General features: G+C 44.1%; 1 protein-coding gene across 2 annotated transcripts in view; it reads left to right on the top strand.

The window, feature by feature from the left end:
- CHD3 (chromodomain helicase DNA binding protein 3) overlaps positions 1–13,932 on the top strand; it is a 407,921-nt gene that overhangs the window by 316,457 nt on the left and 77,532 nt on the right. The window lies entirely within an intron of this gene.

Below are 13,932 nucleotides of genomic sequence, written 5' to 3'. Positions count from 1 at the left end.
AGATGTTAGTTTTGTCCACCAGAGGCAATCTCGAATGATCACAGTGATGAGGGAAACCAGAGTACTCCAGATCATGTGGGAGAAAAAACAGACCCCACTAGTGCAATAACGTCTAAACTCTTTATTTGCATCCACTTAAAATTCCGCTCACATTTCAGTAGTAGTCAAAATCGCATGTATAAATCAAGGAGGATGATGCTGAACCGTTCAGGGAACGTCTCCAGGCTCCACGCCGTGGCCGACACGCCTTCCGGGTAAGCTATCGATCCTCAAAGCAATGTTGTGTTGTGTATTGACGCCGTCAGGTCACGCCCCGATGCGTTTTGTTATTTCCGACTTCATCAGCGGGGGCGTCATGCATCTGGTGGCAGGTGAAGTGGCAAGTGACAATCCGCATCTGGTGGCAGGTGAAGTGGCAAGTGACAATCCGCATCTGGTGGCAGGTGAAGTGGCAAGTGACAATCCGCATCTGGTGGCAGGTGACATGGCAAGTGACAATCCACATCTGATGGCAGATGACGTGACAAGTGACAATCTGCATCTGGTGGCAGGTGAAGTGGCAAGTGACAATCCGCATCTGGTGGCAGGTGACGTGGCAAGTGACAATCCACATCTGGTGGCAGATGACGTGACAAGTGACAATCCGCATCTGGTGGCAGGTTACGTGGTAAGTGACAATCTGCAACTGGTGGCAGGTGACATGACAAGTGACAATCCGCATCTGGTGGCAGGTGACGTGGCAAGTGACAATCCGTATCTGGTGATAGGTGACATGACAAGTGACAATCTGCATCTGGTGGCAGGTGACGTGGCAAGTGACAATCCTCATCTGGTGGCAGGCGGCGTGGCAAGTGACAAGCTGCATCTGGTGCCAGGTGACTTGGCAAGTGGCATCGGGTGGCAGGTGACAAGGCAAGTGACAAGCGGCATCTGGTTGTGAGTAACAAGCTGCATCTGGTGGCAGGTGACGTGGCAAGTGACAAGCTACATCTGGTGGCAGGTGACATGGCAAGTGACAAGCTGCATATGGTGGCAGATGAGGTGACAAGTGACAATCTGCATCTGGTGGCAGGTGACATGACAAGTAACAATCCGCATTTGGTGGCAGGCAATGTGGCAAGTGACAATCCGCATTTGGTGGCAGGCAATGTGGCAAGTGATAAGCTGCATCTGGTAGTAGGTGATGTAGCAAGTGACAAGCTGTATCTGGTGGCAGGTGACATGGCAAATGACAAGCTGCATCTGGTGGCAAGTAACAAGCTGCATCTGGTGGCAAATGACGTGGCAAGTGACAAGCTGCATTTGGTGGCAGGGACGTGGCAAGTGACAATCCACATCTGGTGGCAGGCGACATGGCAAGTGACAAGCTGCATCTGGTGGCAGGCAACGTGGCAAGTAACAAGCTGAATCTGGTGGCAGGTGACATGGCAAGTGGCATCTGGTGGCAGGTGACATGGATGGCAAGAGACAAGCTGCATCCGGTGGCAGGTGACGTTGCAAGTGACAAGGTGCATCTGGTGGCAAGTAACAAGCTGCATCTGGTGGCAGGTGACATGGCAAGTGACAAGCTGCATCTGGTGGCAAGTGACGTGGCAAGTGACAAGCTGCATCTGGTGGCAAGTGACATGGCAAGTGACAAGCTGCATCTGGTGGCAGGTGATGTGGCACGTGACAAGCTGCATCTGGTGGCAAGCGAGGTGGCAAGTGAAAAGCTGCATCTGGTGGCAGGCGATGTGGAAAGTGACAAGCTGCGTCTGGTGACAAGCAACGTGGCAAGTGACAATCTGCATCTGGTGGCAGGCAACGTTGCAAGTGTCAATCCACATCTGGTGGCAGGCGACGGTTTCAAGTGACAATCCACATGTGGTGGCAGGCCACTTGGCAAGTGACAAGCTGCATCTGGTAGCAGGTGACATGGCAAGTGACAAAATGCATCTGGTGGCAGGTGAACTGGCAAGTGAAAAGGTGCATCTGGTGGCAGGCAACAAGCTGTGTCTGGTGGCAAGTGACAAGCTGCATCTGGTGGCAGGCGACAGTGGCAAGTGACACACTCAGGGCTCCCACTGATTCTGCATTATGGTGAGTTGAACTATTTTATTTTATGTTACAGTGTAATATGAGAAACAATGCTCTTCAATCATCCTGACACCATATCAACCATGGTGCCGTGATGATTGAAGCGTTAACACCAGACATTGCACTGACAAATTTCCTGTTAAAAAAGCACATCTCCACCCACCCCCCTGGGCCTTGGCATCATTTTCTATTACGCAGCCAGTCCCCGGTGCCAAAAATGTTGGATACTGCGGCTATACACACGAGTTTGTCTTTTTTATCCTTTCAATAGGAATATAAATAAAATAAAGCATTCTATATATTTTCAGATCTTATTGATCCCAGCTCATCCGCTATGCTATCTCCTACGAGAAGTATACCAGATTTCTGGTCTATACCACATACCGGCTTTCGACTTTTTTGCTGCTATCCCCCCCATGTGCTGGATGATGTCCATGCCTCAGCCCCGGGTCAAGCATTTCTCGGATCAGCCTTAGTTTCCTTTTTCCCCAACTGGAATATTTTTGGATACATGACACTATCTCAGGTAGTGCCTATTCCATTCATTATCTCTATATCTTCTTCCCCTCTCTTTCTTATAATAACATCATGTTATAATCCAGATCTATTAATATTTTTAGATACCCCACTTATTCTTAAAGCTCCTGATGAATGGACGGAGGTCCACGAAACGCGTCGAGCTTACATTTACTCAGTGATTATATTCAAGTGTTTTAATGTTTCCAGACCATGTATCTATAGAGAATTTGGTGTCATATGTAATCCACTATATTTTTACAAATTTTTTATTGTATATGAATTAAGTTTATTTATCTTTATCTGCAATGATTGTATATGTGAATAATAAATATGGTATATTATAAACTGCACAACTGATTTTTTGTCAGCTCTCTATAGGTTCCCCTTGTTGGAGTTTTTTCATGATTTTTTCATTCGGAAACATACATGCCTAGTTGCACTCAATTAAAGTCCCACATTTTCTTCCTTTTTGCAATACTGCGGCTATACACTGTTACTGCACTAGTTGACACTAGCTGACAATCGGTTAAAGCGGAGTTCCACCCTGGATTTGTTTTTTTTTTTTTGAATACCCCCGGGACAGTCAGGGCTAGTGCATTCCACAATGGCTAGCCTCTGATCTGTCCCGGGTTGCACTTACCTGCAAGACGAAATACTTACCTTGCAAACGTCTTGTCCAGCGCTGCCATCTCAGATGTGGGCAGCTTGAAGCCAGCGCGTCCTCTTCGGCGTCTTCTTCCGCCTTCTGTGGTCCCACGATGCTCTGCGCCGGCCCCGACGTCACTTCCGGGTCGCGCGCGTCACCCCTCCACAGCTTCTGGGCATGCCCAGAAGCTGTTTAGAAGGGGATGACGCGCGCCACCCGGAACTGACGTCGGGGCCGGTGCAGGCGCAATGATTCCTGGGAGCTATGACGTCCAGCTCCCAGGAATCATTGCAGAGTCAGGAAGTGACGACGGGCCGCGGCCGAGGAAGGAGGAAGAAGGAAGTAAGGTAAGTATATTTTCTTCGCTACGAGGTAAGTAAAAAAAAAAAAATATGCGATTATCCATTTCTTTTTCAGGTGACCCGGAGCGAGAAGATGGAGGTAAGTATAAAAATAGGGTGGAACTCCACTTTAACATCTAGGGGCAATCAAAGGGTAACAAATCTCAGCACAGCTGGGGTGGCGGGCGCTCATGTGGCCTCTACCTGGAGGGGCTGATAGGAGCATTCTTCAACTGACCACCAATGTAAAGAACATTCTTCCCACTGACCACCAATGTAAGGAGCATTCTTCCCACTGATCACCAATGTAAGGAACATTCTTCCCACTGATCACCAATGTAAGGAACATTCTTCCTACTGATCACCAATGTAAGGAACATTCTTCCTACTGACCACCAATGTAAGGAGCATTCTTCCCACTGATCACCAATGTAAGGAACATTCTTCTCACTGATCACCAATGTAAGGAACATTCTTCCCACTGATCACCAATGTAAGGAACATTCTTCCTACTAACCAGCAACATAAGGAGCATTTTCCTATTGACTTCAAGGGCAATGGGGCCTTTTTTCCACTGACCACCTGAGGGGACCCTTTATTCCTGACCACCAATGTAGGGAGCATTCTTCCCACTGATCACCAATGTAAGGAGCATTCTTCCCACTGATCACCGATGTAAGGAGCATTCTTCCCACTGATCACCAATGTAAGGAGCATTCCTCCCACTGATCACCAATGTAAGGAACATTCTTCCCACTGATCATCAATGTAAGGGACATTCTTCCCACTGATCACCAATGTAAGGAGCATTCTTCCCACTGACCACCTCACCAATGTAAGGAGCATTCTTCCCACTGACCACCAAGAACTGGAAGAACTGAAAGTCATTTCAAGGGTTCCTCTCTGTTAAAAAGGTTGAGAAAGTCTGAAAGGTTTAGTATAGTGTAACACTTTCGGTAACTACATAGAGCATTTTTGTCATGGAGATCTATATGTTAGACTAAAAAAACAAGGCCAAAAGAGGGACAGAGGAATCTGGTTCCAAATAAGGTACAGTTGGGAACCTTTGAAGCATAGTGCATGAAACACAACAAATACCTTCAATACAAAACGTGTAATAAAGATTATTTTCACAGACAGCTGGACTTACCCTTTAAAGTATTTAGTTGGATTTAATATTTGCTGATAAAATGTAATGTAAATCAAATACTTCCATAGGACAGATTCATCGTCGTTTATTGTAAAACATCAGGAAAATGCACCACAGATGGACAGGAAAGGAAGGGAATATAGTTTATTCAGAATGTATTTAGAAGCACTGTATTTTTCTCATTGAACTAGGGAGGGGAATGGAAAAATCAACAGAGAAGGTTTGTGTAAAATTAGACCATTAATCACGTTTCACAGCTGTCCAAGATCCCAGAAGAAACCAAGAGCACTGATATTATGTAATGACAGGGAACACAATACAATTCTAAGGGCCACTATACTGTACATGGACTACAACTTACAAATGGTAGGGCAAATTCTAGAGTTACTAGGAATGATGATATTATGTAATGATGGGTAACACAATACAATTCTAAGGGCCACCATACAGTACATGGCCTACAACCTGCAAATGGTAAGGCAAATTCTAGAGTTACTAGGAACTGTGGAATTTTGTGATATTTTAGTCATAGGTGGACATTGGTGGAAAGCCCCTGGTTTCTTATGTGGGAACTCATGGATAGTGTTGAGCGAACACCTGGATGTCCGGGTTCGGCCAAACTTGAAAAAAAAGTCTGGGTTCGTGACCCGAACTTAACCCCAACTTTACCCCGATCCTGAATCCCATTGAAGTCAATGGTGACCCGAACTTTTGACCACTAAAATGGCTCAGTGTCTCAGTAAAGTATGAATGAAAAACTGAAAAATAATTTTCCCCTTAAATTCGTGCTTTTTGAATAGCAGATTAGAACAGGAGTGTCTAAACGATGTCACAGTAAAATATGAAGGAAAAAACGTTTTTTTTAAAAAAAAATCCAGATTAAGCAGGCACATATGCACTGAGCTTGCATTGCATGGCCGCTGCACGCCGCCCACCGCCCACCTTACAGACTGATAACAGTTTTTTTTTTCTCACTCCTCCTCACTGGGCTCAGGTCAGGGCAAAAAGATTGTGCACTGCACCCCCACACAATAAAATCGATGTAGATCACTGTCTGATTAAAGAAGATTCTTCCTATTCTTTGCCTGAAAGCAATCTCCAGCCTGACCCTACAATAATCTCCTATATCTCCCTCAGCAACATCAGGAACCTCTCCCTACAGTAGCTAGAGCAGAGTGACTCATATAGAGGTTGGGTCACATGCTGCACTGGCCAATCACAGCCGTGCCATTAGTAGGCATGGCTGTGATGGCTTCTAAAGGCACACTAGTTAAACACTTGCTGGTTGGCTGCCTTGCACCTGTTGAAACCGCGCCATTAAAACGCACCAAAACATGAAATAAATTACCGAACAACGGACTGTATCCCGAACATACATACAAATGTTCGGGTCCGTGTCCGGGTACCGAACACCAAAAAGTCCGGTACGATCCCGAACAATACAGTCCGGGTTCGCTCAACCCTAATCATGGACAATCCAATGGGGGATCTCACTGCTATAATTCCCAGATCTGTTGCTGTCCACTTGGGAGGTCTGAGTGTTTCCACCCACCTTTGCGTGTTCCTCCTGTTACATTTAACATAAAAAAATGAAAAATCAAGAAGTCATTGTGAGAGGTCATCATAATGAGCAAGTGTACAGGCCCAAAAAAACTGAAGATAGAAGGGACTAAAAGAAGTGCATGGAAAACTGCGTCCACCAAAGGGATGGAGGTGCGTGTTTCTCAGCTAGTCAATCTCAGTTTGCACCCTATTGTTACAACACAGCCAATTACAGCTATGATACATTTAGACCAGTCATAGATGGGAGCAGGTTGGGGGAGGATTGGACCACCTTCAGTCCCACCTGTTTCCCATCCATCCATTAGCAACCATGTGCTTCTACTGTGGAGACACTCAGATTCATTAGTGTTAGGACTGCAAGTTACACAGGGTGCCGTGAAGGGGCCTTGCAGCTTACACGTGCGTTTGCAGGTTTATTCGGTTTATTGGCAGACTGGAGGGTGAGTACATTTAACTGGGGGCTGGCTGTTTTCCATGCACCTCTTTTAGTTCCCTCTATCTTCAGTTTTTTCATATGGAGGGATGGAGACGCAAAGCATTACCTGCTTGTGCCTAATTTAAAGTCCCAAACTGTCTATATTTTTCATTTTTTATAGTGTAAAGGCCCAAGAGATCTTCCCAATAGAGTCAATAAAATAAATAAGAGACTGCTAGGGGGTTTAGCTCTACAGCATCCACCAGCCACTGTAATTGCTCATTGCCTTTTCAGTGAGAGATTTTTTGATAAGCGATCTCCCTATTTTATTGTTGCTCCCACTATGTTAATCACAATGTGAACAGATCAATGTTTTTACAATATGATGACTTTTATCTGCATAACCATGAACCAGTAGCGGAATTACCAGGGTCACATATGCGACCGGGCCCTGGTGTTGTGCCACAGTGGAGGGGGGAGCCCTAGACCTGACATTTCCCCCTGCACCTTCAGCTGGCATTTCACTATGCAATGGGGACGATCAACAATTCTGTGTGGTGCCCGCAACATCTCCCTTTGCCCCTCCAGCCAACAGTTCAGCTAAACAGTGGAGAGGGTCCTCTGACCCTTCTTGAGGTTGAGCTTCAGTGCTCAAGCAAAGCAACTCACTTGTTTACTGAAGCCAGAGCCTACCCTGGTCATAGGCCTCTCTCCTCTCCACTGTTTAGCTTAACTGCTGGCCAGAGGTGCAGAGTTAGTTGACGCGTGCACCACAGAGTTGCCAACTGCCCCCTCCTCCACCACTGCATATAGACATGTTGGCTGAAAGGACAAAGTATGTGCAGCAGAGGTGAGTGGCCATGGGGTGACCAAGGTACCTAAAGTACACCGCTGTGTGTGCTTTGGGGGGGGGGGGGGTTTAAGAGACATGTTGTGGGTTGATGGTGGGTTTAGGGTGTGCTCTTGGGGGGTGCAAAGCTTCAGATGCCAGAAGACATAGGCAGAGATTTCGGTCATGTGACCGATGTGATTGGCTTTCACAGCGGTCTCATGATCGGAAAGCTCCCGATTGCAAGTTGCGATCGGGAGCTTTCCATTACACACTGGTAACTGTGCTGGGAGCATGCAGGGTGCGGGCTCTTGGCACAGCCTTGTTGACATTTTGATTCTCATATATGTGGCCTCTCTGCATTAAGGCCCACCCCCTGAGAGGCCACATATATGCACTTGCAAAGGTGTTAATATCTTCTTTGACTAAAATGGATGACAGAACGCATAGCAAAAAAATTGCTGTCCCTGAAAATATTTTGGAGAGATTGGCAACTATGCAGGAAGGGGGCCCGCTGCAGAACACGTGAAAGGGTCCTGCTGGGAGAACATAATAAAGGGCCCCACGACAGGAGTAAAGGGCCCTGGAATAAGTGGAAAGGGCATCGGGATCAGTGGCAAAAGCTCCGGGACTGATGGAAAAGGCCCTGGGACTGGGTCGGGGGGGGGGGCCTTCATAGTTTCTCGCATTGGGGCCCTGAAGGTTCTAGTTATGCCTCTGCCGTGAGCCACACAATAGGGCCAAAGGTGTGTGAGCATTTGACCATCACACCTACCTATACAGCCAAAGTATGTGGACACCCCTCCAAATTATTTTGTTCAGGCGGACTGTTATTAATGCAACCTTGTTATTAATACATCTTGTGGTAACAGTTTAGAGAAGGCCCTTCTCTGTTCTGGCATGGCCGTTGAGCACAAGGCCAGCTCTTTACGAGATGATTTTTATGAGTTTGGCCTGCACAGAGCCTTGACCTTAACCCTACTGAACACATTAGCATGAACTGGAATGTCATTTGCAAGCTGGTCTTCTCAGCCAACATCAGTACTTGACCCAACAAATATGTTTTGGCTAAATGGACAAATATTCCCACAGACACACTCCAAAATTTTATGGACAACATCTCTGAATACTGGAAGCTGTTATAGCCACAAAGAGGCAGTTCACTTTATAATATTGTCTATGGTTTTGAAAGAGGATGTCCAAAAAGCTCTTATAGGTCTGATGGTCAGGTGTTCACAGTTTTTTGGCTATGTACATTTCAAGTGAATTTATTTAATTGGCTCTCTTCAGTGCTCCAGGGTCTTTGCAGGCTGGACACTGTGCCCAACTCCATGCCGTTTGTGGCACTAACACCTCAAAGCGCTTGCACCAAAAGTGTGTGCATGTGCGTTGGGAGGGCAGGGGGGTATGCAAGTCTTTAGACTTGTACCTGTCCTTTAAAACCATCAGCTTTTCTAGACACAGTTCACATTCCTAGTAATTCATGTATGTGTGCACACTACAATTAGAGACAAGCAAATTGATTTGCCCACCCTGGGATTTGATAAAGGTCAAGCTGATTCATGGGCACCTGGAGGTCATAAATCTTGCCAGTGCTCTTCTGTACTTCCAGCAGTTTGCACTTCCAAGAATAATTTTTGTGTCCATTGTGTGAGTTAGTAAACTAATTGGAATGCCCAAATTAAAGTATATTTAAAGTCAATTTTTATTTTGGATAGAGTAGAGAAGGGATACAACTCCTTTCAAGATTTTTTGCCATCTGTGTCCCATTAGGGAGATTTCCCTATACTCCTTGTCCCATAGACACAAGAAGAAGTGGAAGGAATACGTCTTTAAAGTGAAGAAAGTCCTCTAATAGTGTCCTTTTGGAAGATTTCTCCTCTCTTTCTGTTCTGTTTGAGTTTAACTCAAAGTTTTGGGTCCGGGCCAAATAGGATGAATCTCCGGGCCAAATAGGATGAATCTCCTATTCAGTATACAGCAATAAAAACCTAAAAATAGTTCTAACACCTCACTGATTTAGATATACTTTAAGAGTACCTGTACGGAAGTAGGAACAAGCTATTTGACAGTTATCATCTTAAATGCCTGAAAGTGTCACAGCTTGAATTATTATATTATTCAAAAAGTGACTTCAACTATTACATCAGTGTCCCTGTGCACGCCTGAGTGAGATCCGGAGCATTGAGTCCAGAGTCACCTGGGTGCAGAGCAGAGAGTGGACTGATCGCTGTGTGTGACTGGATGGTGAGCTGCAATATCGCTTGGAGCTGCTGCTGTGGGGATTTACTATTCACTGCTAGAGAGACTAAGCCCTTGAGGAACTGACAATCTGTAGTCCTTTTAATGCCTACAGGCTTGACTGGAACAATCGGTACAATTGGGCCCCAACACTAGCCGGCTGAAGAGTTGGGACTAAATACTGCCCCTTTAAGCTGCTACACTAAACATTTATGTATTTCCTTTAATAAGAGGTACCTCTCAAGGGACATTGCATCATATCTTAAATATTTTCCTAGAGTGCACACTAGACTAGTTATAGTATTATTATTCATATTGCAGTTATTGCTTATGTGCACTGTTTATTGCTGACTTTTCTGATTCTAGCAGTTCTAAACTCTATTCTAAGTTCCTTAGTTCAATTCAAAGTTATGGATCTTTTCCTTATAAACAAAAAAGGTGAGCACTAGGTGCTACATTTAACCCCAAACATGACATGAAAAAATATTCATACCCCTTGAAATTTTACACATTTTATCATGTTACAACCAAAAATGTAAATATATTTTATTGGGATTTTATGTAGACCAACACAAAGTGGCACATAATTGTGAAGTGGAAGGAAAATGATAAATGGTTTTCAATTTTTTTTTTTTACAAATAAATATGTAAAAAGTGTGGGGTGCATTTGTATTCACCACCCTGAGTCAATACTTTGTAGAACCACCAATTACAGCTGCAAGTATTTTTGGAGATGTCTCTACCAGCTTTGCACATCTAGAGAGTGAAATTTTTGCCCATTCTTCTTTGCAAAATAGCTCAAGCTCTGTCAGATTGGATGGAGAGTGTCCGTGAAAAGCAATTTTCAAGTCTTGCCACAGATTCTCACTTGGATTTAGGTCTGGACTTTGACTGGGCCATTCTAACACATGAATATGCTTTGATCTAAACCATTCCATTGTAGCTTTGGCTCTTAATTCTTTTGCAGACTCTAACAGGTTTTCTTCTAGAATTGCCCTGTATTTGGCTCCATCCATCTTTCTATCAACTCTGACCGGCTTCCCTGCTGAAGAAAAGCATCCCCACAACATGATGCTGCCACCACCGTGTTTCACGGTGGGGATGGTGTGTTCAGGGTGATGTGTAGTGTTAGTTTTCTGCCACACATAGTGTTTTGCTTTTAGGCCAAAAAGCCTAATTTTGGTCTCATCTGACCAGAGCACCTTCTTCCACATGTTTTCTGTGTCCCCCACATGGCTTCTCACAAACTGCAAACGGGACTTCTTATGAATTTCTTTTAATAATGGCTTTCTTCTTGCCACTCTTCCATAAATGCCAGATTTGTGGAGCGCACGACTAATAGTTGTTCTGTGGACAGATTCTCCCACTGGAGCTGTGGATCTCTGCAGCTCCTCCAGAGTTACCATGGACCTCTTGGCTGCTTCTCAGATTAATGCTCTCCTTGCCCGGCCTGTCAGTTTAGGTGGACGGCCATGTCTTGTTAGGTTTGCAGTTTTGCCACGCTCTTTTCATTTTACGATGATGGACCAGTGCTCCATTATATGTTCAAAGCTTGGGATTTTTTATAAAACCTAACCCTGATTTAAACTTCTCCATACCTTTGTCCCTGTCTGGTGCATTCCTTGGCCTTCATGATGCTGTTTGCTCACTAAGGTTCTTTAACAAACCCCGGAGGGCTTCACAGAACAGCTGTATTTATACTGAGATTAAATTACGCACAGGTGGACTCTATTTACTAATTAGATGACTTCTGAAGGCAATTGGTTCCACCACTAGATTTTAGTTAGGGGTATCAGAGTAAAGGGGGCTGAATACAACTGCACGCCACACTTTTCAGATATTTATTTGTAAAAAAAAAAAAAATCACATAAAATCCCAATAAATACATTTACATTTTTGGTTGTAACATGACAAAATGTGGAAAATGTCAAGGGGTATGAATACTTTTTCAAGGCACTGTAAGACAATTTTAGTGAAATCTACTTTAAAAAAACTCTCTATAGTGTCACCACTATTAAAGTGCATTACAAACAATATATCAAATTAAGTTAAACACTATGATCCTGGATTTGGCATTTAGTCTTTGTGTCTGAGAGCCAGTGAAGGGGGTCGTGGTGCGAACACACGGAAGAGCACTAGTTAGAAGCAGCAGGTCAACTTTGCATGAAGTGTGCGGAGCACGTCCAATGGGAATAATTTAAACACACTAATTATGGCATTATTAATGGACTTTTTTTTTGTTTATGCACTTTAACCACTTAAGCCCCGGAGGATTTGGCTGCTCAAAGACCAGGGCCTATTTTGCGATTCGGCACTGCGTGATTTTAACGGACAATTGCGCGGTCGTACGACGCTGTACCCAAATTAAATTGACGTCTTTTTTTCCCACAAACAGAGCTTTCTTTTGGTGGCATTTGATCACCTGTGCGATTTTTACTTTTTGCGCTGTAAACAAAAAAAGAGCAACAATTTTGAAAAAAATAACAATATTTTTCAAATTTTTTATATGAAATTCCCCAACAAAATCTTTTAACACTTTAGGCCTATTTGTTTTCTGCTACATTTTTTTGGTGAAAAAAATCTCAATAAGCGTATTTTGATTGGTTTGCGCAAAAGTTATTGCGTTTGCTAACTATGGGAAAGATTTCTGTCATTTTTATTGTTTTTTTTTTTTTAATAAGTAATGGCGGCGATCTGCGATTTTTTTTTTGCGGGACTGTGACATTGCGGCGGACAGATCGGACCCTTGACTGACATTTTTGACACTTTTGGGGGGGACCAGTGACATTACTACAGTAATCAGTGCTATACATATGCACTGTTACTGTAAAAATGACACTGGCAGGGAAGGGGTTAACTTTATTAGAGATCCAGGGGTTAAGTGTGTCCCTAGGGGTGTTATTCTAACTGTAAAGGGGCGTGGCTTTTGATGTAGCCACAGAGACATATGATCCTACATAGCAGGATTGTATGATCTCTGCTGTTACACCAGGGAGAATGACAGGCGGCTTTGTTTACATCAGCCATCTGCCTTTCTCCCTCTCCAGTGGGAGATCGCGAGTGGCCGGAGGACATCGGAGCCGCCGGTCACTCGCGCGGGGATGGTAGTGAACTAACGGGGGCGGGAGCGCGCCTCCGGCGGCGCGCGCTCGCCCCCTATTGGCTCGCGGGCGAGTGACGTAACTATACGTCACTTTGCCCAGGGGGGCTGACCGCCGCAGTATATGTACTTGCGGAGGTTGGCAAGTGGTTATGTTAACAGTGGTGTTATATGATTAATTTATTATTGATGTGTTCACTTAATTTGATATATTGTTTGTAATGCACTTTAATAGTGGTGACACTATAGAAAGTTTATTTAGTGCAGGTTTCACTAATATTGTCTTATATGTGATGTTTGGAGTTAATATAAGCACCTAGTGCTCACCTTTTTTTTTGTTTATTTGGTACATCATTGTTGTGCTATTCACACAAGAAAGTGAGGAGAGCAGCAGGGGTGGTTATATTATAGTTCTAATATTTCATGGAGGAATCTTATAGTATTTTCCTTTCTTTTATCCTGATGACAATGATCACCAGGTCAAATTGAATTAATCTATTCTCCGCTATGCATTATGCAGCCATAAAAACCTAACAATAGTTCTAACCCCTCACTGCTTTAGATATACTATAAAAGGTACCTGTACAGAAGTGGGAGCAAGCAATTTGACAGTTATCTTCTGAAATGCCCAAAAATGTCACAGCTTGGGCCATTATATTACATTGTATGTAAAAAATTTACTTCAGCTCTAAAATTGAAGCTTTATGCTGTTCCCTCCCACCATTCAACACACCATTTATTTCCATTTTGTGAGCAGATTATTTGGGGGAATAGATTTGTTCTCATTGAAGGGAATTTTAACCAAGCCTTCTTGAGACATTAGCTTTAATTCAGGTTTCCGAAGCTGCCCAACAGACATTTAGGAATGAGTAGTGCTCTAAAGTATACATTTAATGTGGGGCTGCACAAAAATCAGGCCTTTTTGGTCTCTGGTGACCCACTTCATCTCCACGTCTCTGGGCCTACCTAATGTCTGTAACCCCAAATGGTGCATACTGGGGATTCTCGGAGAAGTTGATCTTCGATCTCACCAAAAACAGTTCCTTAGACTC

The sequence above is a fragment of the Pelophylax lessonae genome (genome assembly GCF_965119305.1).
Source record: "Pelophylax lessonae genome assembly, chromosome: 4".
NCBI classification, from domain to species: domain Eukaryota; kingdom Metazoa; phylum Chordata; class Amphibia; order Anura; family Ranidae; genus Pelophylax; species Pelophylax lessonae.
This window is presented reverse-complemented; position numbering and strand designations above follow the sequence as displayed.